Here is a 13,654-nt window from a genome sequence, read left to right on the forward strand (position 1 = left end):
TTTGTGGTGTGAAGCATGATTTTATAAGATCTTTAAGTGGTTATTCTTTCAGTTCAATAATATAAGCATTTACATTTAATTTACGTTACTCTTTGGTTCTATCATTATATAGGGTGGGATTAAGCACGAAGTTCACCACTATATGTGGTGTAGCAACTTCATTTTATGTAGATAAAAGGCATGCTTATTTCAGGGCTGTGCCGAATTGAAATTTCACATATAGGGGATCCTCTTTACATGAATTGCATTTGTCACAGTGAGTACGAATAAAGGATTAAATACAGTGAATTTTCTTGAGGGTGTGTGTGTTTCTAGGCATAATTACTACTGTTCGTCTGTTTTTGTTTTGTTTTTTCTCTTTATGTTTAATTACAGGCTGCTTAGCCGACCCTGGAAGCCGAGGCTGACCTGGACTCCTGCTCTCCCCTCTACCATCTTCGACGTGACCCTGACCAAATGCTGCAGCAGCTGGACCCATAACAACAACCTGAAAATGTAAACAGTGCTGCAGGAAAGCGATCTCATGCAGCAGAGACAGAGAGCGTTAAATCCAAGGCCCGTTTCACTACACGGGGGAAATTTCCAGACAGCTTCAGCTGACAGAGCTGTGACGAGACGCCCATTAAGCCCGGATGAAAGGTGAGGCCGAGCAACAGAATGCTGACCTTAACAACTCTGCATTAACACTGTGCAGGACAGTGATGGACCAACACGGCAGCAAAAAAGGCGTGCCAGAGACAGGAGGAGTAACTGAGGTCAGGAGGCACCTCAGAATGGACAAAAGCACGAGAAGAAAATAGGCTGAAGGCACAGGTGTCGGGGCTCGGCCAGGAGCTGACCTCTGAGAAGAGCCGGACAGCAGACCTGCAGAAGGCCTTGGGGCAAAGCAAGGAAAACATCAATAAGCGTCAATATGACGTGTACGGAAAAGACTCTGAGGTTTCTGCCCTCAGTAAGAGCTCAAGGCATCAGAGCAGAAACTGAGCATGGCTAAGGAGGAGCTGGCTGCTAATCGAACCCATCAGTCAGGCTTAGAGTGCCAGATCCAGGATTTGAAATCAGACCGGAGCTGGCTGGAGCGGGAGGTTGCCAAACGGGACGAGAAGCTCCAACAGCAGGAGCAAACCCTGAAGGAGCTACAGAAGCAAAAGGGTCAAGTTAAGGAGGAGCTGGACAAGGAGAAGATGCAGGTTTCACCTGCGATGAACATGGACACTGGAGAAAAGGACTGCCTGATTTGGGGCCAGAACCAGGACAGACTGAACTTTGAACAGCAGCAATGGTGGCAAACAGACTGAAATGGAGGAGGGCAGGACCCCAGGAGACGCTTCAGGCTGTGGTTTACCCAAAGCATCAGAACAGGAAAGCGATGAACCAAACACACACAAACACACACACACGTCTACATACACTGACTCAGAATGAAGAGAAATACACACATGAACAGATGTGCACTCGTTGATTGAGTGAGAAATGACATACACACATACACACACACACAACCACACACGCACACAAATCGAAATGCTGAGGCATTAGAAGTGATCCACACACGTACACATGCACATGCTTGTGCAATGAAGAGTCATACACACACGCGCTGATGCAATGAAGAATGCTTTGCTAACAAAAATGCTTATGCTGATACACAAAAATGCTGCACACAAACATTTAAATACATAATTTTTATAAGAAGCCATGGATTACTTAAATTGTGTTTCATGTCACCCAGAGGGCATTTGTGTAGATTTAGGGGACAGGGTCTAAAGCAGTTTGGTTATGAAAACAATGTCTGTGCGTGTTTTTGGCTCAGGGCCTGCACTGAATTGTTTACTGTGCTTCACACAGCCCTGGTGAGGAACAGTGGCACAGAGTGAAAATGATGAATTAACAGTGTAAATTTTATTTCGGAGCACCACATTTTTTGTGATTGAGACTTAATTGAAGGAGGAACACACGGGAAAAGAAAAAAAAAAGAAGAAAAAAAAGGCTTTGGGTTCATGTAAACATCTCACGTGTGTTTAACACAATTGCCTTAGTCTTTAAAGTTAAGTGTAACTATATAGTGTAGAAAGTACATGATATGCAGAAAATTGGGTCTAAAAAGTCTAACTTGTAATTTGAACACAATAATTTCATGTTTCTATGAACGTAATTAAACCACTTAGGATCTGTACAAAATTAAACAACTTTATTTTTTCGGGTTGAGATAACACGATACAATCTAGTAAGAGTGGTCAGTTGCTGAACTCATGGAATTCACAAGACCGCGGAAGATTTCAAACTGCAGGAAAATCACAGAAGTTATAAGAGGCAGACAACGGCACACACACCACATGCATGCTATTGTTATTTATTGTGGATTAACCTGTCAAGGGCAAGAACAAATGAATTCTGCATCAATACAGGAAATCATATCTTTCCTGTATTTCCTAGATGGTTGGCATGCTGGGTAGTGCTGTTGCTTAATAAAAAGAAGGTCCTGGGTTCAAGTCCACATTCTGGCTAGTTTGCAGTGGTTTCTCTCTGGGTATTCTGGTTTCCTGCCACAGTAAAAAGTCATGTAGTTATTAGAGCTAGGTTAATTGAGGATTCTAAATTACCAGTGAATGTAAGTGTAAATGGTTGTTTGTTTTTATGTGATAAACTGGCGAGCTGTCCCCGCCTATCTCTTCAGGGTTATTTCCCAGCCCTCCTGCAACCAGGATAAAGGTAGGGGGATGGTAGTTGTTGTAGACCCATTTAATTTTTATTAAACCAGGATCTAGACTTTGTTAAACAGCATGTAATATGAAGACAACTTGTAGTATTTAAGTGACCAAGTAGTATTTGGAAAAAGTTTTGATTAGTGTGAATAGTGTGAATTTAAATGACAGAAGTGTGAAGGATTAAAATATTCAAAGAACTCAACTTACTTAATCTGAACATGTTTTAATCGTGTTCATGAACAGAAAATGCACAGGTTTACTGAATATGAAAAGTTGTGTTGATTTAACTCGGTCGTTTAGGTTTCTGACAAAGCGAAACATTTGTGTACAACCAGAGTCCACTATTGAACCAAGTAAACCCAACATGTTTTTGTTTTTTTTCTCTCAGGGCAAAAAGGAGTTACGGTACCTGTATTCCTATACAATATTGTCCCGGGAGGGAGAAAAACTTTTTGGTGAAGTTTTGGTTGATTTTTGGGTTTTGCTTAACACTAGGTTGATTTTATCAGTGATGTTTGGGTTGTTTTCTTTCTCTAAGAGAGAGAGATGGTTTTATGTTTGGACATGTTTGCAACGGGCCCCAGTATTTGGTATTTCATTAGTATTTTTTGGTTATGTTTGTTTTTGCTTTTGTTACAGTGCACTGAAATAAGACAATCTGAGAGGGGTGATCCACCGGTGGTGATATTTTGGTATTTGGTGAGTTCCTGATTTAACAAATCAGCTCTTTAATCCAGGCCTGAGAAATTGAACTTTAAAGCGCTATAAAATATTCTTACTGAAAACAGTTGCAAAGTGTGCTTCTCCATGATTATAATGGGCTTTGGAGAAATTCACTTATATGGGACACTGATCACATGAGACGTCCTGAGTCTAGAAGGATTGCAGCGAGTCAATCCAGTCCCAAAAACAAGGAATTGTTTCCTTTAAAATGATGACGTCATCTTGCTGGTGATGGAAACTCGAATAGGTTGCGCGTGAGACTCCATTATCAGCAATATCTGGTGTGAAGGTGTGTGAATGTATGGAGGTAACTAGACTGTGATGGACTGACGACAAAAAGTTTTAACTGACCAGAGACTGAGATAAAGACTGCACCAACTTTAGGATTAATAAATTCCACAGACAAATCACCGAGCCTGTGAGGGAAAGAGTGGATGTTTTGTCTTGCCTTGTTTTTGTAGGAAGATAACAGAGACTGGAGGGGGAGAATGTAGCTTCACATGAGAGTGTGGAGCTGCAGACTTAACCCTTTGGTGGCTAATTCTGAGTTACTGATGTTTGCATTAAGAAAATTGTGTTTTAGTAGCTGTGTTTTGATTAAAGTCATTACATTATATCCACCTTAAAATGTTGGGAATGTCAAATGCTACAGTGAAGGAAAGGTTTGATTTTACTAATGACTGAACATGTTATTATTAACCATAACAGGCCACTGTAAAAAGTCAATTAACTTTTATAGAGAAAAAGCCAAAACTTTAATAATATGTATGAATAACAGGGAAATGGAAAACTTCACATTCAGAATGGAGATATGTAATAACAAACACTGGTCCATGTGAATTAGGTTCTTTCTTGAAACGGTCAGGAATTTAAAAAGTAGAATATAACCGACAGGGTCATGTGATAGGATGTAGTGCTGACCAAGAGCAAGCTGAAGAAAGAGAAAACTATCGTGTTTAGTTTTGATAAATTTGAATTAAACTGTACCATTACACTCAGAGGATCAATATGAAATCAAAATATATGCAAATTTTGTATGAAGAACATGACTGATAACTGTTCTGTCCTGAGCTTTTGTTTCTTATAGCACCCGCTTGACCACACCAACAGCCTTTCGCCACCGAAGGAGAGTAATTGCGAATATTTGAGGGAGAAATATTACCAGTGAGAAAGGTAAGCCCCGATGGGGGTGATAACACCATAGATTTCACTTAAATTCTTATAATCTGATACCAAACATAACATTTCTCCAAAACTCTGTTGTTGTTGTAAATCTAGTTTGTCTGGCATCTGAATTACGCAAACACAGAGGTCATCCCACATAGGGTCCACTCGTTAAAGGGGGACAGAGGGCCTTAGGACTGAGAAGCAGCAATGGACCTCGCAAAACTGGATTATGAGGTGTAGGTGATCTCTTTTTAAATAAAAAAAGGAGATCAAAGGGGGACGTTTAAGATTATTATATCGTTTATGCCACGTTATACCCCTAATTAAAGATTGTGAAACTATTATGTAGTTTTAGTTTGCATTCTTCTCCTGAATTAGAAGAAGGTGATAACTATTACACTTGTTAAACTGATTTGTATTACATTGGACTGCTGAGTTATTGTGAATGAATGATATTGTTTTATGATGCATTATACTGCGGAGATATAAGAAATACTGTTTTCAGAGAGTCATGACCTTATTGAAGGAATTGAATGAATTGAATTGAAATTTTATTTCAGTCTACAACAACAACAGATTATAATTTTACATAAAAGTACTCAAACAGTAACCGAAAAAGGAATAGGCTGAAGCCTTGTGGCTTATACTTATCCTATCCCTTACCCCCATAGAAATAATTAAATCCTTAACCAAGAATATAAATAGCATTGATAAATAAGTTGTATAACAGTTTGAAAAGAAATCAATGATAAATCAAGAAATTAAACCATCACAAAATTTTTAACTAACCAAATTTCTATAACCTTGTATAATACAAATTTTTAAAATCTTCCTGAAGAATGACAAAGGAAAACACATATTCAGTTCATCATTAAGTCCATTCCATAATTTCACTCCCAAAACTGACACACATCTATACTTAACATTGGTTCTCACTCTAGGTATTTTAAAATTATAAGACCCCTTCAAATCATATTTTCCATTTCTTAGTTGAAACATACTTAAAATACAAATTGGAACATTGTTTTTCATCACACGATATATCGTTTCTAAAGTTTTAGAATATATAATGTCCATGAATTTTAACATAGATGATCCTACAAAAACTGGTTGGTGAACTCCCTATATCCAACTTTATTTATTATTCTAATAGCTCTTTTTTGCAATTTAAATATTGAATCCAAATATGTTTTGTATGTGTTCCCCCAAATTTCTGCACAGTAGGTCATATAAGGCAAACAAAGGGAAGTATACAATAAATAAAGACAGTTGTTATTCAAAAAATCTCTTGTTTTATAAAGAATAGAAATAGACTTGGATGATTTCCGTTTCACATGTTCTATGTGGGGCTTCCAACAAAGTTCATCATCAATAATTACTCCTAAAAATTTTGTCTCATATACTCTTTCAATTTCAACATTATTTAAATTGAATTTTACTTTAATATTACTTTTACTACCTGCAAATAACATAAATTTTGTTTTACTTTCATTAAGTGATAGTTTATTAAATACAAACCTTATTTGTCTGATTAGAAGAGAGCAGAATATACCGGAGAGGTTTTCTGCCTCATCTCATCAGGAGGAGATAAAACGGGAGCCAAGGCCGCTACTTAGGTGCCGTGTGAGAGAAAGAATGTGCGCGTTTAGGCTTTTACGATGGTTTATGCTCAAAAGTGCTGAATTGTGGGGAATAACGTAATTGTTGATTGAGCATTTACACACCAAGCATTGTCTCTCCTTCAGCCCAAAGACCGAAAGAATTGGGAGAACTTAACAACTAAAGATTCATATAATCTTGACAACAAGCATAAAAATTCTCCAAAATTTAGAGACAGAACAGAGTTCTGGATAAACATAATTTAGCGAACCACAGAAGGATGATGTAAGTAGACACAATTTCGGGCTCCCACATTTTGTGGGAGCAACGTAAATAACAGTAAAAAACTTGTTAATGTACAACATTAACGAGTTTTTTAATATTATTCAAATGCAAACATGGAAATAACGAGTAGAAAAAAAATCATTCATTCTTACCTTATACTAATCATGGTGCAGGCCAGTGCAGTGCATGACCTGATGCCTTCTCCGGTCAATTCCGCTGAAAGTAATTCAAATGTCCCGCTCTACTGTAGAAGACAATGAATACCTGGGGGGATGTACCAATGTGAGAGGGGTGCTGCGGAATAGTCCAAGTGATCGCTGCTTTAATTTCGGTCAACTATACATAAATTGCACATAGACACGATTTTTTAAAGCTGGTGAACTAGACCAAGTCATTGATAACAAATGAACAATAAATCTACTTTCTCTGGTACTTTATACCCGATCAGTTGCAATGCAATTTAATGCTCAACTACAAATCGATGGTTTTTGATGGTGACCGGAGCCGAATGATCGTCAACTATAAATAGACGTTTTCTCGACGTTGTTGTTGTCACCTGGTCGACTACAAATAGATCAAATATCAATGACAAAAAAACAAGGTAAATCAACATTGTTACAACGTCCCTATAGTGAGACCGTCTGTTTACCACAGTATTTCAATGTTGTTACAACATTGGAATTTCAACCCCGACCATATACGACGGTTCGGATGAAAAATCAACATAGATTCAATGTCGTCTTGCTATCTGGGGTGAGACCTGAGTCTGGGAACCGCCCCTGGTGGGCAGAGCTCGTCTTTGCCCTTTCATAAGCTCAGGTGTGGGCAATTAGGTATTTTTCAGCAAACCTGAAGCTGCGAGTGCTCAGTCCAAGTTGGAGTTTTTAATTTCTTTCTATGAAAGTCTGATGCGGGTCCCCCTAAACTTCTGCTAGAACGGTAGGTTACACAAAAATGTACCACTTGAGCTCTGGCTGTTGGCAGAGGTTTACAGTTATTTGCACCCTTGTAGGTGGGAAACATTGCGTTCCTGTGAGAACAGTATAGTGGACTTCACTGCCACTGACCCACATTTATTAGGGTGTGACGTGAACTTGTGGACAGGTAACGAAAACAATACAGTTGAGGGATATTCCTGTGTTTCACTGTCCAGCATAAGTCATCTCCTGCCTTTTATTTACAGAGTACCGAGCTGGTGCTTTGCCAAGTTGATTTCTGGCTGCGGGCAAAGGACCCGACACATCAGTGTGTTTTAATTTGTTTTAAACTGGTGTAATTCGACCGACTGTGACTGCTGCGGCTGTCGATTTTGTTTGTTTTTTTTTGTTTTGTTTTTCTGTATCAGTAGGCACCAAAGATATTGATACTTTTAGTATTTTAACCTTTTTATTCTATTTGTGTGTGTGTGTGTGTGTGTGTGTGTGTGTTTGCTTGCCAAAATCGGGGCCTTCTATTAGCTCACACACCAGTCAATTGGGGACACCTCTCCCTTTGGGGACCAAAACCACTGTCCCCAATTAGATTTACCTCTTAACAGCATTCAGCATGCTCTAAAACATATTTTAATCCAAAAATCTCACCTGTCCCCAAAAGTGACATTTTTTTTTAGATTTTTTGTGTATGTGTATGACATTGCCCCCCAAATTTTTCGCAATCTGTGTATAACTCTGTAAAAGTGACATTTCTTGGATTTTTTTTGGGTGTGTGTGTATTACCTCTCCCTAACCCTTGTATTATTATAGTGTAAGATTTCTTTTAATATAATGATCTTTGTTGAAAATCTTATTCAACATTCTTTTGTGTGAATGGTTTTATATAAACAAACATTTGTTCTCTTGACTAAATAATAGAAATCAGTAGACTATTTGTTAGAAAGTAGATTATGTTTTCAAAAGGTAAAGAGGACACTAGAAAATACAAAAGAGTCATATTTCACGTAATTATGATATAAATAGCTTTGAGGGGATAGGTTAATTGGATAATCCAAATTGTCACTAGGTGTTAATGTGTGAGTGAATGTGAGCGTGAATGGTTGTCTGTCCCTGTGTGTTGGCCCTGCGACAGACTGGTGACCTGTCCAGGGTGTACCCCGTCTCTCGCCCTATGACAGCTGGGATAGGCTCCAGCGCCCCCCGCGACCCTGGAAAGGATAAGCGGAAGCGAATGGATGGATGGATGGATGGATGGATAGCTTTAATATTTTTTTAAAGAATTATTTGGCATGATGTGAAGCCGATGCATGAAATAATGGAGCACTTTAGGTTTATATTTGCTTTCTGAACTGCAGTGGAAGGAAGAAGACTCCCTTACTACATTTATTTATATTAAATAATTTGTATAGCACTTTAGAGCACACCTTTCACTTTATTAAAAGCACCTTATCAAGCACTTTATTTAGCATTGCACTTTAAGCATGGATTTGCACAGTAAAACATTTGCACAAAAAAGTTTAATTATTTATTGAATATTTATTGGGAATTTTAAAATCAGTTGGTAGCCTTGTTTTAGATCCTGCACAGCTGCTCCTCGTCAAGGAATGTGGTGGTTGTCTGTGAGGAGAAAAGAATGGTGATTGTGATTAAGGTTTACCAGTAAGGAAAACTAATGCAAATGTTTGTGTGAAATCTAGGAATAAAAGTGGTGCAAATAAGTGTTTGTAAGATAATGATTACTCACCTTTCTTGCCTGTGTCCTCTTCAAGGTATTTGGGCAAATGTTTTCCTGGGGGTCCAGACACCATTTAAAGGTTCCGGGAGAAACCATTGGAGTGGTGAATCTTTTTGTGCTTGGGTTTCTGGGTTTTTATAATATTGGGTTTGGTGTAAAATTAAAGTGTGAACTATTTATTAATATGAAAATGTGAAATGTATTTATTTATTCTAATTGATATATTGTATACCGTATTTTCACAACCATAAGGCGCACTTAAAAGTCTTAGATTTTCTTCAAAAAGTACGGCGCACCCTATAGTGCAGTGCGCCCCGTGTGTTGTAAAGAGGACGTAGTAGAGAACACCATGAGAACGCTAAAGGGTGAAGTGTGGGCGTTGACTGTACCGGTGTACAATCGCACATACCTGTATAAAAGAACAGGTATGTGCCTTATGTAGATGAGATAAGATGGCCTTTATTAGTCCCACAGGTGGGAAATTTGTTTTGTTACAGTAGAACATTGTTTTAACAACCCTGAAAATGGCAAAGAGACACACTTACGAAGCACAGTTTAAACTGAAGGCCATCAGCTACGCGGAGGAACATGGGAATCGAGCAGCCGCGAGAGAATTTAAGATTAATGAATCGATGGTTCGCAAGTGGAGGAAGCTAGAAAACAAGCTCCGGCAGGTCAAGAAAACGCAGCTGAGTTTCCGCGGACATAAGGCGAGGTGGCCTGAGTTGGAGGGAAGACTCGAGCGCTGGATCATCGAGCAAAGAACGAGTGGGAGAAGCGTTTCGACGGTCACCATTTGGCTAAAAGCAGTTTCACTTGCAGACGAAATGAACATTTCCAAGGAGGTCCGTCTTGGTGCTTTCGTTTTATGAAACGGTGCCATTTTTCCATCCGGACCAGGACTACGGTAGCGCAGCAACTTCCAACGGATTATAATGAAAAGCTGGCCATCTTCCGCTCCTACTGCAGCAAACACATCGGCGACAAAAGCATCCAGCCCAGCCACATCATGAACATGGACGAGGTGCCGCTCACTTTCGACATCCCGGTGAGTCACACTGTGGAGAAGAAGGGGACCAGCACGGTAGCAATACGCACAACGGGGCACGAAAAGTCTTCTTTTACTGTTGTGCTTGGCTGCCATGCTAATGGACAGAAACTGCCACCTATGGTGATTTTTAAGAGAAAGACTTTGCCTAAAGAGAAGTTTCCAGCAGGAATCATCATTAAGGCAAATGAAAAGGGCTGGATGGATGAGGAAATGATGAAAGAGTGGCTGAGGGAGGTGTATGTAAGGAGACCAGGTGGTTTTTTTCCACGCATCACCGTCGCTCTTGATCTGTGACTGTATGCGTGCCCATCTCAAACCCAATGTGAAAAAACAAGTGAAACAAATGAACTGTGAGCTTGCTGTCATTCCAGGAGGCCTGACAAAGGAACTCCAACCGCTGGACATCGGTGTGAACCGGCCGTTCAAAGTAAGGCTGCGAGCGGCGTGGGAGCGATGGATGACCAATGGAGACCACAGTTTCACCAAGAGTGGAAGGCAGCGCCGGGCGAGTTACGCCACAATTTGCGAATGGATTGTAGGTCCTTGGGCTAACATGTCTGCTGGCACTGTTGTTCGAGCTTTCGCAAAAGCCGGCATCATTTCCGGGGAGCCGCACGGCACAGAAAGTGACTCTGACAGTGAAGAAAGTGAACCTGGCATGTTTGATGGCAATTTAGCGCAGCTGTTCAATTCAGACACAGAGGATGAGGACTTCAATGGGTTTGATTGATGTCGATGTGAGTACCAAACTCAGTTTTGCTCCCGTTTTATTTTTAAATACGCACACTTGTATGTTTGTGTGTTGTTGCTGATGAAGATTACCGGTAATAAAAATGTGAGTACCAAACTCAGTTTTGCTCCCGCTTTATTTTAAATACGCATACTTGTATGCGCCCTATAATCAGGTGCGCCTTATGTGTGTTAAATACAGTAATCGCGCTCATAACTGAGACTGCGCCTTTTAGTAGAGTGCGTCTTATGGTCGTGAAAATGCGGTACTGTGGTGGAAGGTTGGGATTTAAGACTTTACCGGAGAGTGGAAGAATGGTTTAGTCTGTGACAGCTAAACATATTTAAGGCTGCCAGTTGTCATTAGAGAGGGTGGATTTGTGCTGTGAAGAAGCTCGATGAGCTAATTGTTGTAAGGACAGCTCTATATCAAATAAATTTGTTCCACTACACTTGCCTTGGTCCATCTCACTGTGTTTCCAGCCGCTAAGGGCCGCCTTGTTACATGCAGCTTGACATAAATTACTCTAAATTCTTGATACTTGTATTGCAACATATTTAAGATGTTTCTTGAATTTCTGTTGAATGGTGATACAACTTAATTCTCACCAAAGTCTCTTTAAGACCTGATCAAAAACTGTGTAAGACTATGGTCATTAGATATGGATCATGACAGAAAATTATATCCTGGATACAAGCGGGAAAGATTAGCTTCTGTAGCGTGGTTGGACTGGGCCTTAGAGATATGTACAGAGCTTGACTCAAGTCAAATTCAAAGTCAGCTTTATTGTGAAAACCCATATGTACAGATGATGTACACAGGAATTTTAAATTGTAATGCTCCCACGGTCTTCAGTGTACAGTGAACAACTTAACCCTCTGGGGTCGCGGGATGCGCCGGCGCGTCAAAATCACATGACCAATTTAAGACGACACAGCTACAAGAGTCTCCATTTCAACTTGGGTCGAAAGTGCGGACTTCAAACTATATACCAGTTTTTGAATTGTGTCGATAGGCCACGTAAAACCAGAGTTATGATAAAAAATACACGCGATGTTTTTTTCTGAAAAAAACACTGGTGTTTACAGCGGGAAGAACGGTAAAAACGGCGTTTTCTACAGACAGCTAGCAAACACTCTCCACTGCCAGTGAAAAAAGAAAAAGAAAAAACACCCCTTCCCTATTGGTGTTAGAGTTTACCATGTCAGCCAATCAAAAAAATGATAATGGCAACATGTGACATTTGGTTGTTTAGGGAGAAGGGGAAGTTTTTAGGAGTGACACCCGCGACGGAAAGCAGGCGATGTCTCTACAGTCGCCAGATCTCAATCCAAAAGAGGATCTCTATGATGGATCAGGTGATCACATTACATATTATGTAATGTGATCACCTGATCCATCATAGAGTTCATTTTTTATATATATGTGTGTGTGTGTGTGTGTCTGTGTGTGTGCGTGCGTGCGTGCGTGCATGCGTGCATGCATGTGTATATGTAATATATTTTATATGTATATATAATATATTTTAGAGAGGGAGAGAGAGATGTTCTCTTTAGGGGTCACAACACCAGAGGCCCTGCCTCTATGTCAACCCTGATCCCAGCTTTCTCCATTTTCACACCAACCCTCATCATGTCCTCCTCTGAGGTCATCCTGTTTCCTCCTGCCTTTGTCCAGTATAGCCACTATCCCTCTTCCGCATATGTCCGAAATCATCTCAGCCTTGTCTCTAACTTTCTCTCCATACCATTCAGCATGAGCTGTCCTTCTTGTATACTCATTTCTGTTTCCTGTCCCTCCTGCTGACTCCAGATCCCTGATGTAATCCCACCCTCACCTTGAACACATCTGTCACTCCTATTGCACACCTCACCACTGCCTCACTGTCCTCATACATGTCCTGCACCACCCTCACATCCTGACTGACCTCATGCAGTATCACAGTTCCTCTCTTAGCATCCCATCATTCTTTTGCCAGATCCACAAGGACACAGTGCAACTCTTTCTGACCTTCACTATACCTCTGCATGAACACACTCAAAGCAAACATCACATCTGCACTGCTCTTTTTCAGTGAGAAGAGAGAAGAGAGGTGATGCTCATTGATCATCACCTCTCTTCTTAACCTAGCTTCAACAACTCTTTCTTGGTGTGTCTCATCGACTTTATCCCTCTGTAGTTACTACAGCTCTGCATATCACCCTTGGTCTTGAAAACTGGTACCAGTACACTTATTCATTCCTCACTCTCCAAACTTGTGTTAAACAATCTGGTTAAAAAGTACTCTCTCCTCAACATCTCCATACTGCCACAGATATGTCATGTGGACCAACTGCCTTTCCTCTCTTCATAGCTTCCCTCACTTCCTCCTTACTAATCCCCTGCACTTCCTGATTCACTAATGTAGAAATGCTTAGCTTATTTTAGAGTTTAGAAATGTGTTAGATAGAATGTAGAATTATTATAGAGACACTGACACTGCCCTGGATATAAATAAAGGCCTGACTGTGTCATGAACTTAGGAGTAGATTTTAGGAGACCCTCCCCCAGTTTGAACTGTGAAACTAAGACAAAAAGGAGTTAATGTTAAGTGGAAATTCCTCAGGGCATACCTGGGTGGGGGTCTCAACATTTGTAACTGGATAACTGTGGTTTGGAAGGGAGATGGGTATTTATGACCCCAAGGAAGAGACACACACTCAGTGTTTTAACTGATATACTCCC

Source organism: Pelmatolapia mariae, linkage group LG3_W (assembly GCF_036321145.2).
Source record: "Pelmatolapia mariae isolate MD_Pm_ZW linkage group LG3_W, Pm_UMD_F_2, whole genome shotgun sequence".
Lineage (NCBI taxonomy): Eukaryota > Metazoa > Chordata > Actinopteri > Cichliformes > Cichlidae > Pelmatolapia > Pelmatolapia mariae.